The sequence below is a fragment of the Salvelinus namaycush genome, chromosome 19, assembly GCF_016432855.1.
Source record: "Salvelinus namaycush isolate Seneca chromosome 19, SaNama_1.0, whole genome shotgun sequence".
Classification (NCBI taxonomy): Eukaryota; Metazoa; Chordata; class Actinopteri; order Salmoniformes; family Salmonidae; genus Salvelinus; species Salvelinus namaycush.
Window position 1 is genome coordinate 31,643,606 of NC_052325.1, and position 13,318 is coordinate 31,656,923.

The window sequence follows — 13,318 nt, forward strand, 5'->3', positions numbered from 1 at the left end:
TGATTTCTTTTGATTTTCCCATGATGTCAAGCAAAGAGGCACTGAGTTTGAAGGTAGGCCTTGAAATACATCCACAAGTACACCTCCAATTGACTCAAATGATGTCAATTAGCCTATCAGAAGCTTCTAAAGCCATGACATCATTTTCTGGAATTTTCCAAGCTGTTTAAAGGCACAGTCAACTTAGTGTATGTAAACTTCTGACCCACTGGAATTGTGATACACTCAATTATAAGTTAAATAATCTGTCTGTAAACAATTATTGGAAAAATTACTTGTGTCATGCACAAAGTAGATGTCCTAACCGACTTGCCAAAACTATAGTTTGTTAACAAGAAATTTGTGGAGTGGTTGATAACTCCAACCTGAGTGTATGTAAACTTCCGACTTCAACTGTATGTGGTAGTGGTGGAATAGGGGCCTGAGGGCAGACAGTGTGTTGTGAAATCTGTGAATGTATTGTAATGTTTTAAAATTGTATAAACTGCCTTAATTTTGCTAGACCCCAGGAAGAGCAGCTAATTGCAGCAGCTAATTGGCATCCATAATAAATACAAACCTATCTAGCTGACTAGCTAAAGCCAACTTCATACAATTGCTAGGTGGGTAGTATTACAGAGAAACAAAAAAACATTAGTATTTTATTTATTCATCAATAAAGAAATCAATAGGCTACATAGCTTGATCAAATTAATTTACAAACATACCTCCTGCAAGTCCTGCCCATCACCGGCAGCTAAAATCAATTAAAACGCTGTCTGTGTGTCACTCGACACTCTCTCTCTTGTCCTCCACTGATGATACTGTCTGCATGCACTGACAAGAGTATATAGCATCCTGCCTAGCATATCTTTGTTCCATGGTGCACCTTGGAAGGAACCACTTACTAGGGAAAATGAGGGGGGGGGGGGGGGGGCTTGTACTCTTTGCTTGGTCCAGTCAGTGTGCCCCCTCTGCAAAATACAGCTGACAGATCTTTTTATGAACAGTTATTTAAAAAAATATATATATTAATTTAACACCTGAAAATGTTAAAACAGGACAAATCTGAGGAGGCATGTGCCTAAGGTAGGTAATTCAATTATGCAATGTGTGTTTGTTTTGTTTGTGTGGTTGTTTGTTAATAACAAGATTAAGTTCCCCATGTGGAAGTTATCTAGTCTGATATTGCATTGTATGCACTGACTTGGCTAATTAAATAAAGGTTACTGTATATCTGCTTCCTTCATTCCTTGATATTATTAAATGAATGTTTATTCCAAAGAAACCTATCCTGGGTGTTTTCACCAGATCTTCATAATAACTGGAGAAATGAATGGAAACTCTAACTGACTTTCGTTTGTATGTTTTTGTGGCTTCATGTCGTAGAAAATGTGATGTAAGAACTCATAAGCACACACACACACAAAGTTATCATTACTGTTTATGCCCCCATCTCCCGTCGCTTATTCCCTTCTCTCTCCTCTCCCTCCAACTCCTTCTCTCCTCTCTCTCCTCTTCCAGACAGTGCTGGTTACACCCTGACCCCATCGACACACAAGTCAAACCCTGGCTCTACCTGGTCCTGTCACTCCTGGGTTTCCTAGCCAACGGCCTGACCCTGCGTGAATTCAGGAGGTCGGGGAGGACCCCTACCGTCATCCTGACCCTCAACATGGTGACCTCTGACCTCTTGCTGTGCACCAGCTTTCTGTTCCGGGTGGTTTACTACCGGAGGGGTCACATCTGGTCTGGAGAGGACAAGGTGTGTCAGGCCGCCATGCTAACCATGATAACAGTCTTCTACGTCAACCTCTACTGTAACATAATGCTGCTTCTCTGGACCAGTGTGACGCGCTACGCCACCGTGGTACGGATGCCTACAACAACAAGTCTTCAAACTTAAATTGATTGATTTTGAATGAGGTTGTTTTTAATTTTTTAAATATCTTTTTAAATAATAAGTTTCTCAATTAACCACTCAATTGTGCTCTCAAATCTTTCCCTGGTTGTAGGTGCGGCCCTGCCCTGCTCTCCTCGTGCCCTTCACTAGGCCCAGAGAATGCTGGGTACTCTGCATCATCACCTGGGTAACTGTGGTAACGGTGGTGAGTGCCAATGTGGTACTTCAGTTCAGACAAGGAAAAGGAAGAGGAGGAGACAGCTGCTTTGACATGTTGGAGAATCAACACAGAGAAGCGTTAAACTACCAACACTGCCTGGGGGTGGCCCTGTTTTTTGTGATTCTCATCTTTATTCTGGTCAGCTATGGGGGATTAGTGTTGCATCTGCAGAAGGTCAGGGGGTCCAAGAACACAAACACCAGTGAAGGAGGGGCAAGGGAGGGGCGGGAGGTGAGTACGGGGGTGACCGCAGGGGATAGGAGGGTGAGTTGTGGGGTGGAAGAGGGGTGTGGGGTGAGTTTAGGGGAGAGGGAGGGCAGGGGGGAGAACATACAGGGTGTAGACTTGGAGGTGCATTCAGGGGCAGGAGAGAGGCAGAGGATGAAGAGTGGTAGTCTGAGAGTACGAAGGAAGATCCTAGCGGTGGTTGTGGTGTTTGTGGCATGTTTCCTGCCCTACCATGTCCAGCGTGCAGTGACCGTGCTCTCACCACATGGGGGAGACTGTGAGAAGTTGAGAACACAATGGAAGGCGAAGAATGCAACTATAACCATAGCAGCTCTGAGCTGCATTGTACATCCCTTACTCCATCTGGCCTTGCGCCACCTGCCCTGCTGCAGAAGACTACAGTAAAAGATAGACCGAACCCACCCACCCACCCACTCACTCACTGCTGTGGGCAACTGTAAGAGGCCTAGCTGGTTGAGAGAATGCCAAGAGTGTACAAAGCTGTCATCAAGGCATAGGGTGGCTACTTTGAAGAATCTAAAATCTAAAATATATTTTGATTTGTTTAACACTTTTTTGGTTACTACATGATTCTATATGTGTTATTTCATAGTTTTGATGTCTTAAGTATTATTCTACAATGTAGAAAATAGTAAAAATAAAGAAAAACCATTGAATGAGTAGGTGTGTCCAAACCTTTGACTGGTACTGTCTGGTACTGGTACTGCACACAGTGCATTCGGAAAGTATTCAGACCCCTTGACTTATTTTGTTACGTTACAGATTTATTCTAAAATGTATGAAATTAAATGTTTTTCCTCATCAATCTACACTCAATACCCCACAAGGACAAAGCGAAAACAGATTTTTAAAATGTTTAGCAAATTTATATAAAATAAAATGAATACCTTATTTACATTAAGATCCTTTGCTATGAGACTCGAAATTGAGTTCAGATGCATCCTGTTTCCATTGATCATCCTTGAGATGTTTCTACAACTTGATTGGAGTACACCTGTGTTAAAATCAATTGATTGGACATGATTTGGAAAGGCACACACTTGTCTATATAAGGTCCCACAGTTGACAGTGCATGTCAGAGCAAAAACCAAGCCATGAAGTTGAAGGAATTGTCCATAGAGCTCCGAGACAGGATTGTGTCGAGGCACAGATCTGGGGAAGGGTACTTAAAAAAATATTCAGCATTGAAGGTCACCAAGAACACCGTGACCTCCATCATCCTTAAATGGAAGAAGTTTGGAACCACTAAGACTCTTCCTAGAACTGGCCGCCCGGCCAAACTGAGCAATCGTGGGAGAATGGCCTTGGTCAGGGAGGTGACAAGAAGCAGATGCCAGGAAAACGCTACCTGCCCGAATGAATAGTGGCAACTGTAAAGTTTGGTGGAGGAGGAATAATTGTCTGGGGCTGTTTTTCATGGTTCGAGCTAGGCCCCTTAATTCCAGGGAAGGGAAATATTAACTCTACAGCATAAATTACATTCTAGGCCATTCTGTGCGTCCAACTTGGTGGCAACAGTTTTGGGAAGGCCCTTTCCTGCTTCAGCATGACGATGCCCTCGTGCACAAAGCGAGGTCCGTACAGAAATGGTTTGTCGAAATCGTGTGGAATAACTTGACAGGCCTACACAGAGCCCTGACCTAAACCCCATCGAACACCTTTGGGATGAATTGGAATGCCGACTGTGAACCAGGCCTAATCGCCCAACGTCTGTGCCCGACCTCATTAATGCTCATGGCTGAATGGAAGAAAGTCCCCACAGCAATCTATTATCTTAGTGATACAAGAAGTGGCACTGTGTTTATAGCCATATTGGTTATCTTGTCTAGCTACGGTGCAACATTCGTATATAATACTTCCAGTCTCTGTTAGTTTCCCCCTCCTCCCCCTACACACTTCGTCCTCCCCTCCCAAGCTTCGTCCGCCCCTCCCTCTACGACCCTCCTCTTCCCCACAGGTCTCCTGGTCAATGCTCTCTCTCACTGGGTGTTCCTGAGGTGTATCCCGACCCAGACTTCAACCCACGTCTACCTGTCCCACCTGGGCCTGTCCAACTTACTCTTCTCCCTCATCACCCCTTTCCTGGCCAACTACTGCTCACAGGTACATCCATTTTTTACTGACATTTGGATTGATTCTTATTTTTCTCATCTCATCAAAGGGGATTGGTCATATATGTGACAAGACACGAAAATAATAATACTCTTAAAATGTATTTAAAGAAAAAAAAAGCTCCAAATGATCCTTTGTCAATTCCTTCCCAGAGTCTGGTCTGCCTAGTCCTCCACGGGGTCACACTTGTCCAGAATATCAATATCTACGTTAGCGTCTTAATCCTGACCTGGGTGCCGCTCACCCACTTCGCCACCCTCATCTAGCACACCCATGCCAGCCGCCTCAGCACCTGCCCCAGCCCCTGCGCCGACCCTGCTTCCCCACGCCTTCTTCACCAGACTGAGGAGGGTGGGCTTCACCAAGGCCGTGTGCGCCGGGTGGTGGTGCTGGTCAGAGTACCCGTGGCAGTTTACTATTTAGTGAGAGAGACAGAGGTGGGGGGAGGGGGCGAGGATGGAGGGAGAAGAGGAGGGGAATATGCTACAGTGTGGCGGTGGAGGTGCGGGGCAGCCTGTCGATGGGGACGATGGTGGCGGCCATCGTGATCTTCTTTGTGTGTTTCCTGCTGGTGCTGACTTTGTACGTGGCCAAGCATATGGAGGTCGCGGCGGTGCACCATCGTCAACGACTCCCAGAGGCTGCTGGGAAAAGTGTTCCGGAACATTGTAGTGATCCAGGTGGGAGTTCTGTTTGTTTTGGTTTTCATTTTTACAAATGAAGTAGACTTCAATTCCCTGATGTAGTTGTTTAGTTTATAACTGGTTTTAACTGGAGATGAGAAGCAGGTACAGGGAGTGAAACATATAATACAGACGGACATGCAGCGGAACAGGAACAGCGTCTGGACATGAACACGACACGACAAACAAAGCCACTACAGGGAACAACCCAGAGGAGCAGACATATATGCAGGGGCAATCAACAAAGTGAGGGAGTCCAGGTGAGCACAGCTGGGCATACTGATGATAACAGGTGCGTGCGTATGATGATGGGTAGCCTGGCGCCCTCGAGTGCCAAAGTGGGTGAGAGGGAGCAGGCGTGACAGTACCCCCCGCTCTAGGGGCGCCACCCGGCGTCCCACCGGTGCGAGCAGGAAGGGCCAGCTGAGGCGTGACAGCCTGACGAACCCGCTGCGGCGTAGAAGCCCCATGGGCCGGCAGGGAACAACCCAGAGGAGCAGACATATATGCAGGGGCAATCAACAAAGTGAGGGAGTCCAATGAGCACAGCTGCGCATACTGATGATAACAGGTGCGTATGATGACGGGTAGCCTGGCGCCCTCGAGTGCCAGGGAGGGGGAGCAGGAGTGACTTATACAGTATTTGGTGTGCTTGTGTAATACATATGTATAAATGTGTATTATAAATCTTATAGGTGTAAAGCGGTGTGTGTTTAATCCTGCAGGATGTGTGTGTGTATTGTTCTGTGAAGTGTGGGTCTTGCAGATGGCTGTCCCCTGGGAGGACTAGACAAAGGCAGACAGGCGAGAGAATCTGCCACATTCCACTGTACACACACACACAGAGAGAGAAAGAGAGATCGAGAGAGAGGATGAGAGAAGGGGAGGAAAAAAGCCCCACTGGTATTGCCCAGAGGCAGCAATTATTGCTAACCTACACTAGCTTCAGCAGAAGACTTTTGCCTTCAATCTTTAACCTGTACCCTTTATGCAGAGTGCACACTGTTTGTATTTCCTTGTCTGAATATAAGTCAAAGTGCTACCTTTTCAAACAACAATAATCATGTCTCTGAGTTTATGCTAAAAAGAGTGACTACCACATTTACATTTGATATTTGAGTCATTTAGCAGACACTTCTGTATATCCAGAGCTACTTACAGAATGTGTACCGTTGCACGCGTGAGTGTGTATGTGTGTGCATACAAGCGTGTGATTTTTTTAAAATAGAAAAGTGTCCATCAGTCAAGCATATACACTTTCACACATATTAAGCTCAATTAAGGTAACCAACACAGCATTTTAATCAAAGGCATTTATTTTGGCTCCACTTTAAACCTGATTTATCCTGGCTGTTTATAGCAGATTAGTGCTGTAATTCACAATATCTCTACCATGGCTCACACTCATTAACTATGCCAGTGGTCCACGAGAGAGAGAGAGAGAGAGGGGAGAGAGAGAGAGAATGTGTGTGTACGCTAGGGCTGGGCGGTATACCGTATTTTACTATATACCGGTACTGATGCACGGACCGGTTTGGGTTTTTACTTTACCTTCTATAACAGTGTTTGGTTTGTTAAATGTGATACGCCGTGTGTAACGTCCATTTGTATAGTTTACTCTGCTACTTGAGTCATCCCTCTCCGCTCTCTCTCTCTCTCCACGCCGCTTTCCACACAGACCTAGTCCCACCCCCTGTCACTCAAGGAGCGCATTTGTTGTTGCTTGACCACGAGACACTTGCGTTCAGTCTGCATGGACAATGCAGCACATGCAATAATGTTGATGACAACGATGTTGTTTCCACTTTAAATCCACAAGCGTTCTATAATTACAATATTAGTTTGTTTCTTTCATCTGCAAACAGCTAGTTTGTATTTTCTTAGCAAGTTAAGCTAAATCGTGTTAGCCACTAATGCTAATCGCTAGTTAGCTGGCTAGCTAAGGTAACCAACATAGCATTGTGTAACTAGCTAGCTAACTAGCTAATAAAAGTACTGAGTCGGAGCAAACGTAGCTAGCTAATCAAATCAAAGTTTATTTGTCACGTGCGCCGAATACAACAGGTGTAGTAGACCTTACAGTGAAATGCTTACTTACAGGCACTAACCAATAGTGCAAAAAAGGTATTAGGTGAACAATAGGTAGGTAAAGAAATAAAACAACAGTAAAAAGACAGGCTATATACAGTAGCGAGGCTACAAAAGGACACCGGTTAGTCAGGCTGATTGAGGTAGTATGTACATGAAGATATGGTTAAAGTGACTATGCATATATGGTGGGTGGGACACAATGCAGATAGCCCGGTTAGTCAATGTGCGGGGGCACTGATTGGTCGGCCCAATTGAGGTATGTACATGAATGTATAGTTAAAGTGACTATGCATATATGATAAACAGAGTAGCAGCAGCGTAAAAAGAGGGGGGGGGGCTTAATACAGCCTGATACCAGTGCTGGTGGAGGCCTAAATCAGAGGAGGAATAGGCGAAGCATGAATATGTTGGCTACATGAATAAAGATTTAATGTAGCCAAAGATTATAGGGTCCCCTAGGAAACACTGAACATCACTTTGGTTCTTACCCTGTCACAATAACTCGTCCATGTAATTTTCATTCGTTGTCATGTCAAACAACACCGTATTCAAAGTGCCCACTATTAACTAGAGAATTAGAATAAGATATATATATAATTAGAATAAACATATATTGCCATGATTCCAAAAGTTCACCCAAGTGTTTTGATCTAAATCGCAATTGCAACATTTGGTTAAAAATAAGGCCTAGTATTTTTGCCCATATCGTGGCAGTGTGGAAATGATCTCAAACGAGTGCAGGAAATGCAGAAACTGATGGAAATGCAGGAAATTATTTTAGGTTGAAGTTGAATTGAACAGTATAAAACAATCAGAATGGAGAAAGACCCATTGAAATAATTTAGAATATATGTGATACCACCCTAGGGTCACACACTACTCATAAAGCAAATGTAGAACTTGAATGAATCAAAAACATAAAATACCGTCAAATACTGTCAAAAAATGTAAAAATATGATATGATATTTTGGCCATATCGCCCAGCCCTAGTGTGCGCCACTACAGTGACTGTTGCCCATTTTCAGAGCTGGATTGTCTATATCCAAATGCCAGGAACCCTTGGTTCCCATTACATGATAGTTAACAGTAAACACACCCCGTTCCACTCAGTCATAAACAACATTAATCATACTTTTAAGAAGCTTCTGTGGCCACTAACACACATAGACCTGAGAGGGTCAATGTCACTCTACCAGCTAATGTATACAGTAGGAAAAGGAAAAGCCTATTAAGATCACTCTGCTAGTGCTGCCGCTTTCGTCCCTCCCTCGTTCTCTTTCGTCCCTCCCTCGTTCTCTTTCGTCCCTCCCTCGTTCTCTTTCGTCCCTCCCTCGTTCTCTTTCGTCCCTCCCTCATTCTCTTTCGTCCCTCCCTCATTCTCTTTCGTCCCTCCCTCATTCTCTTTCGTCCCTCCCTCATTCTCTTTCGTCCCTCCCTCATTCTCTTTCGTCCCTCCCTCATTCTCTTTCGTCCCTCCCTCATTCTCTTTCGTCCCTCCATCCCTCTCGCGGTCTCTTACTTCTCTCCATTCATATGGAGAATGTGACATTTCCTCCACATTGAGCTATCAGCCGTTACAGATAAGACCCATCTCTCTTCAATCCACTGTCTGGTTGTTTATCAGAGTGTAGACAGGACAAACACACAGGCTGCCATTAGTCCCACTGGCCCCTCTTACAGCCTAGTGAATAGAAAGAACATCACATTCGGAAGCAGCAAAAATTCAATTCTCTCTGTTGCTACAGTTTGAAGAGTAGAGTTCAGTTTTGTTATGTATTTCATGCCCAGCTCTTGCAAATAATTGTGTGTGTGGTGCTTGTGTGTGAGAAAGAGAGCATGTGGTTGCTTGTGTGAGTGTGTGTGTGTGTGTATCAACAGAGCTCTTCTGCCTACCACTGTATTGCTGATCCAGTAATTACCTGTATAGTCTATGTCTCAGTGGCTCACTGCCAACAGTGCTGACACCACACATAGCGAGGTGAAGGCTTTGTTATGTGTGTGCGTGTGTTTGGTCTTTGTTAGGAGATAACACCACACACACAAAAAACACAAACCAGAGACAACATACAGTTACAGCTTCGACAATAAACTATTCAGTTCAGTGGACATAGCGAGTATGCAGTATTTGAAGGGAAAGATACAGTGCTTGCCATGGAACAATGCATATGGCTTGTTTCTGCATTACTCTACAACAAATAGAGCTTGCCAGCTTGTAGTCCTAAAACCCGGAGTTACCTCTGGTTTGTTCAGCCATCCCTATGGGGAAAATTATTGTGGAAATTATAGGGTTTTGGGATAAACGCTGAAAATCAGGTCTGAAACACAGACTTAGGAGATCTAATAAGTTTTGTTCTATGAGATAATATCAGTTAATTAACATGAGCCTTTTTGTGCTTTTTTAAATTACATAAATGCTTCAAAATTCACAAAAACATTATGCTAGCTGATGAAGATTATCTCGTAGAACAAAACATATAAGATCTCCTAAGCCTGTGTTTACCATAGACCTTATTTCGGCGTTTCCTCAAAAATGGCATTCATTTCTCTATAGACTTTGTCCAACGAACCATGGCGGAGTTTGTGCCTACAAAACCGTTACTATTTCTCTCTATAGCCTAGAGTGCACACGGAACGCAGACGTAGCTACTGTTTGATTGCAAGAGATACAATGCTTTCAGAAAGTATTCATACCCCTTAACTTATTCCACATTTTGTTACAACCCAAATACAAAACACATAATGACAAAGTGAAAACAAATTTACTTAAATATTCACACCCGAGTCAATACATATTAGAATCACCTTTGGCAGCGATCAATTACAACTGTGAGTCTTTCTGGGTAAATCTCTAAGAGCTTTGCACACCTGGATTGAATTTTACATTTTTTTCAAGCTCTGTCAAGTTGGTTGTTGATCATTGCTAGACAGTCATTTTCAAGTCTTGCCATAGATTTTCAAGACGATTTAAGTCAAAACAGTAACTATACCACTCAGGAACATTCAATGCTGTGTTGGTAAGCATTTCCTGCTAAATTTGGCCTCATGTTTTAGGTTATTGCCCTGCTGAAAGGGGAATTTATCTCCCAGTGTCTGCTGGAAAGCAGACAGAACCAGGTTTTCCTCTAGGATTTTGCCTGTGCTTAACTCTATGACAAGCATACACATAACATGATGCAGCCCCCACCATGCTTGAACATATGAAGAGTGGTACTCAGTGATGTGTTGGATTTGCCCCAAGCTTAATGCTTTGTATTCAGGACAGTTAATTTCTTAGCGTAATTTTTTGCAGTTTTACTTTAGTGCCTTATTGCAAAAAGGATGCATCTTTATTTTTTATTCTGTACAGGCTTCCTTCTTTTCACTCTGTCATTTAGGTATTGTTGTCACGTTCTGACCTTTATTTTCCTTTGTTTTTTCTTTAGTTAGTATGGTCAGGGCGTGAGTTGGGGTGGGCAGTCTATGTTATGTGTTTCTATGTTTAGGGTTGTCATTTGGCCTGATATGGTTCTCAATCAGAGGCAGGTGTTTTGCATTGTCTCTGATTGGGAACCATATTTAGGTTGCCTGTTTTCACTGTTGGTTTGTGGGTGTTTGTTTCCTGTGTCTGTGTTCGTGCCACATGGGACTGTTTCGGTTAGGTTACTTTGTTATTTTATATATTTTGTCGTGTTCAGTTAATTATATTAAAACATGGACACTTACCACTCTGCGCTTTGGTCCGATCCCTGCTACACCTCCTCTTCAGACGAAGAGGAGGAAATCAGCAGTTACAATTGTGGAGTAGCTACAATGTTGTTGATCCATAATCAGTTTTCTCCTATCACAGCCATTAAAATCTGTAACTGTTTAAAAGTCACCATTGGGCTCATGGTGAAATCCCTGAGCCGTTTCCTTACTCTCCGGCAACTAAGTTAGGAAGGATGCCTGTATCTTTGTAGTGACTGGGTGTATTGATACACCATCCAAAATGTAATTAATAACTTCACCATGCTCAAAGGGATATTCAATGTATGCTTTAAAAAAATAGTTTTATCTACCAATAGTTGACCTTCTTTGCGAGGCATTGGAAAACCTCCCTCCCCAGTGTTTGAAATTCATTGCTTTACCGAGGGAACTTACAGATAATTGTGTGGGGTACAGAGATGAGGTAGTCATTCAAAAATCATGTTAAACACTATTATTGCACAAGGAGTGAGTCCATGCAACTTATTACGTGACTTGTTAAGCACATTTCTACACCTGAACTTATTTAGGCTTGCCATAACAAAAGGGTTGAATACTTATTGACGCAAGACATTTCAACTTTTCATGTTTTATTAATTTGTAAAAATTTCGAAAAACACAATTCCACTGTGAGATTATGGGGTATTATGTGTAGGCCAGTGACACAAAATCTTAAATGTAATCCATTTTATATTCAGGCTGCAACACAACAAAATGCATAAACAGTCAAGGGGTGTGAATACTTTCTGAAGACACTGTGTCTGATAATGTTTTTTGACCATTCCACAATAAATAGGTGTTCCTAAGGTGTTCCTACAGTAAGGCATCCCTCCATCTACAGCACCTACCTGAAACAGATAGACATTTATCTGAGTAGGTCTACAAGTGTTAATAGTCTGTAGTCTAGTCCATTATCACAAGGTTATCAATCTGACATTCCAAACTGCCTTATTATCTCTGCTTCCAGAACTAGAATGAAAACATCAACATTCCGGATTCTCTCCACAAAATTCACATTCCCATCATTTTGTCAACATTCCTTTTCAGAATGCCTTATTCTTCGTAATCAGGAATGTGACAGCTCGTCTGTGGTTCCAATCTCTCACTCGCGCACACGCACACACACAGCGTGATGAGTAGAAGGGGTTATTGTGAATAATAGGAGATAAAAAGAGAGGCTCTGTTATTTACACTTCTTGGGATTGAAATTAATTCAATGACTTTTGACTTTCACACATGGGGGACACACACGATACACTGAGGCACACAGGCTGCTCCCTATTCAACAAGGACAGCGTTGCCATACAACCCGTGTGTGTGACCCCTGTTGAGTTAACCTTTAATCAGAGAGTAAGCTACATATGATAAAGTAAGAGCTACTCGATACCAATCTCCACCAATGAGAAACCAGACATAGGCCTAGGTCTCTGATCTGTGCTCTTCCGGCATTAATCACAACCCATAGCCATTGAGCCAAAAGCTGGGTCACCCTCAAAACATAGTTACAAACCAAGAAATGTATGTATATAACATATCTGAGCATCTTCATGCAGAGTGGGTACTGACGTAGCTGACTAACTATGCTGTGATCTTGTAAACCCCAACGTTTTATCAGTGCTGATATATAAATGGCCAATGTGTGATAGCGAACAGTGTTTGTCAAGCTCTTTAACAGAGATTGAGAGAGAGAGAGAGAGAGAGAGAGAGAGAGAGGAGGAAGGAGAGAGAGAGAGAGAGAGAGAAGGGGGGATCTATATCTGTACCCAGCAGTGTCTGGTGTGAAAACTGTCAGTAGTATTTTAACAGCCAGTGCTTTATATTCAGAACAGAGCTATTTTCGTCTCACTGTGCCTGCTGAGAAAAAAACGTCTTTCTCTGAAAGGGATATACACCGAGTATACAAAACATTAATAATACTTTCTATTCCATGAATTAGACTGACCAGGTGAATCCAGGTGAAATCTATGATCCGTTATCGATGTGACTTGTTAAATCCACTTCAAATCATGGTGGATGAAGGGGAGGAGACAGGTTAAAGAAGGAATTAAAGCCTTGAGACATGGATTGTGTATGTGCGCCATTCAGAGGGTGAACGGGCAAGACAAAATATCTAAGTGCCTTTGAACGGGGTATGGTAGGTGCCAGACGCACTGGTTTGTGTCAAGAACTGCAACGCTGCTGGGTTTTTCACGCACAACAGTTTCCCGGGTGTATCAAGAACGTTCCACCACCCAAAGGACATCCAGCCAACATGACAACTGTGGGAAGCATTGGAGTCAACATGGGCCAGCATCCCTGTGGAATGCTTTATACACCTTGTAGAGGTGGGTGCAACTCAATATTAGGAAGGTGTTCCT

At 43.2% G+C, this 13,318-nt stretch overlaps 1 protein-coding gene across 4 annotated transcripts in view; it reads right to left on the reverse strand.

The window, feature by feature from the left end:
• Nucleotides 1-13,318, reverse strand: part of caska (calcium/calmodulin-dependent serine protein kinase a) — a 216,383-nt gene that overhangs the window by 89,049 nt on the left and 114,016 nt on the right. The window lies entirely within an intron of this gene.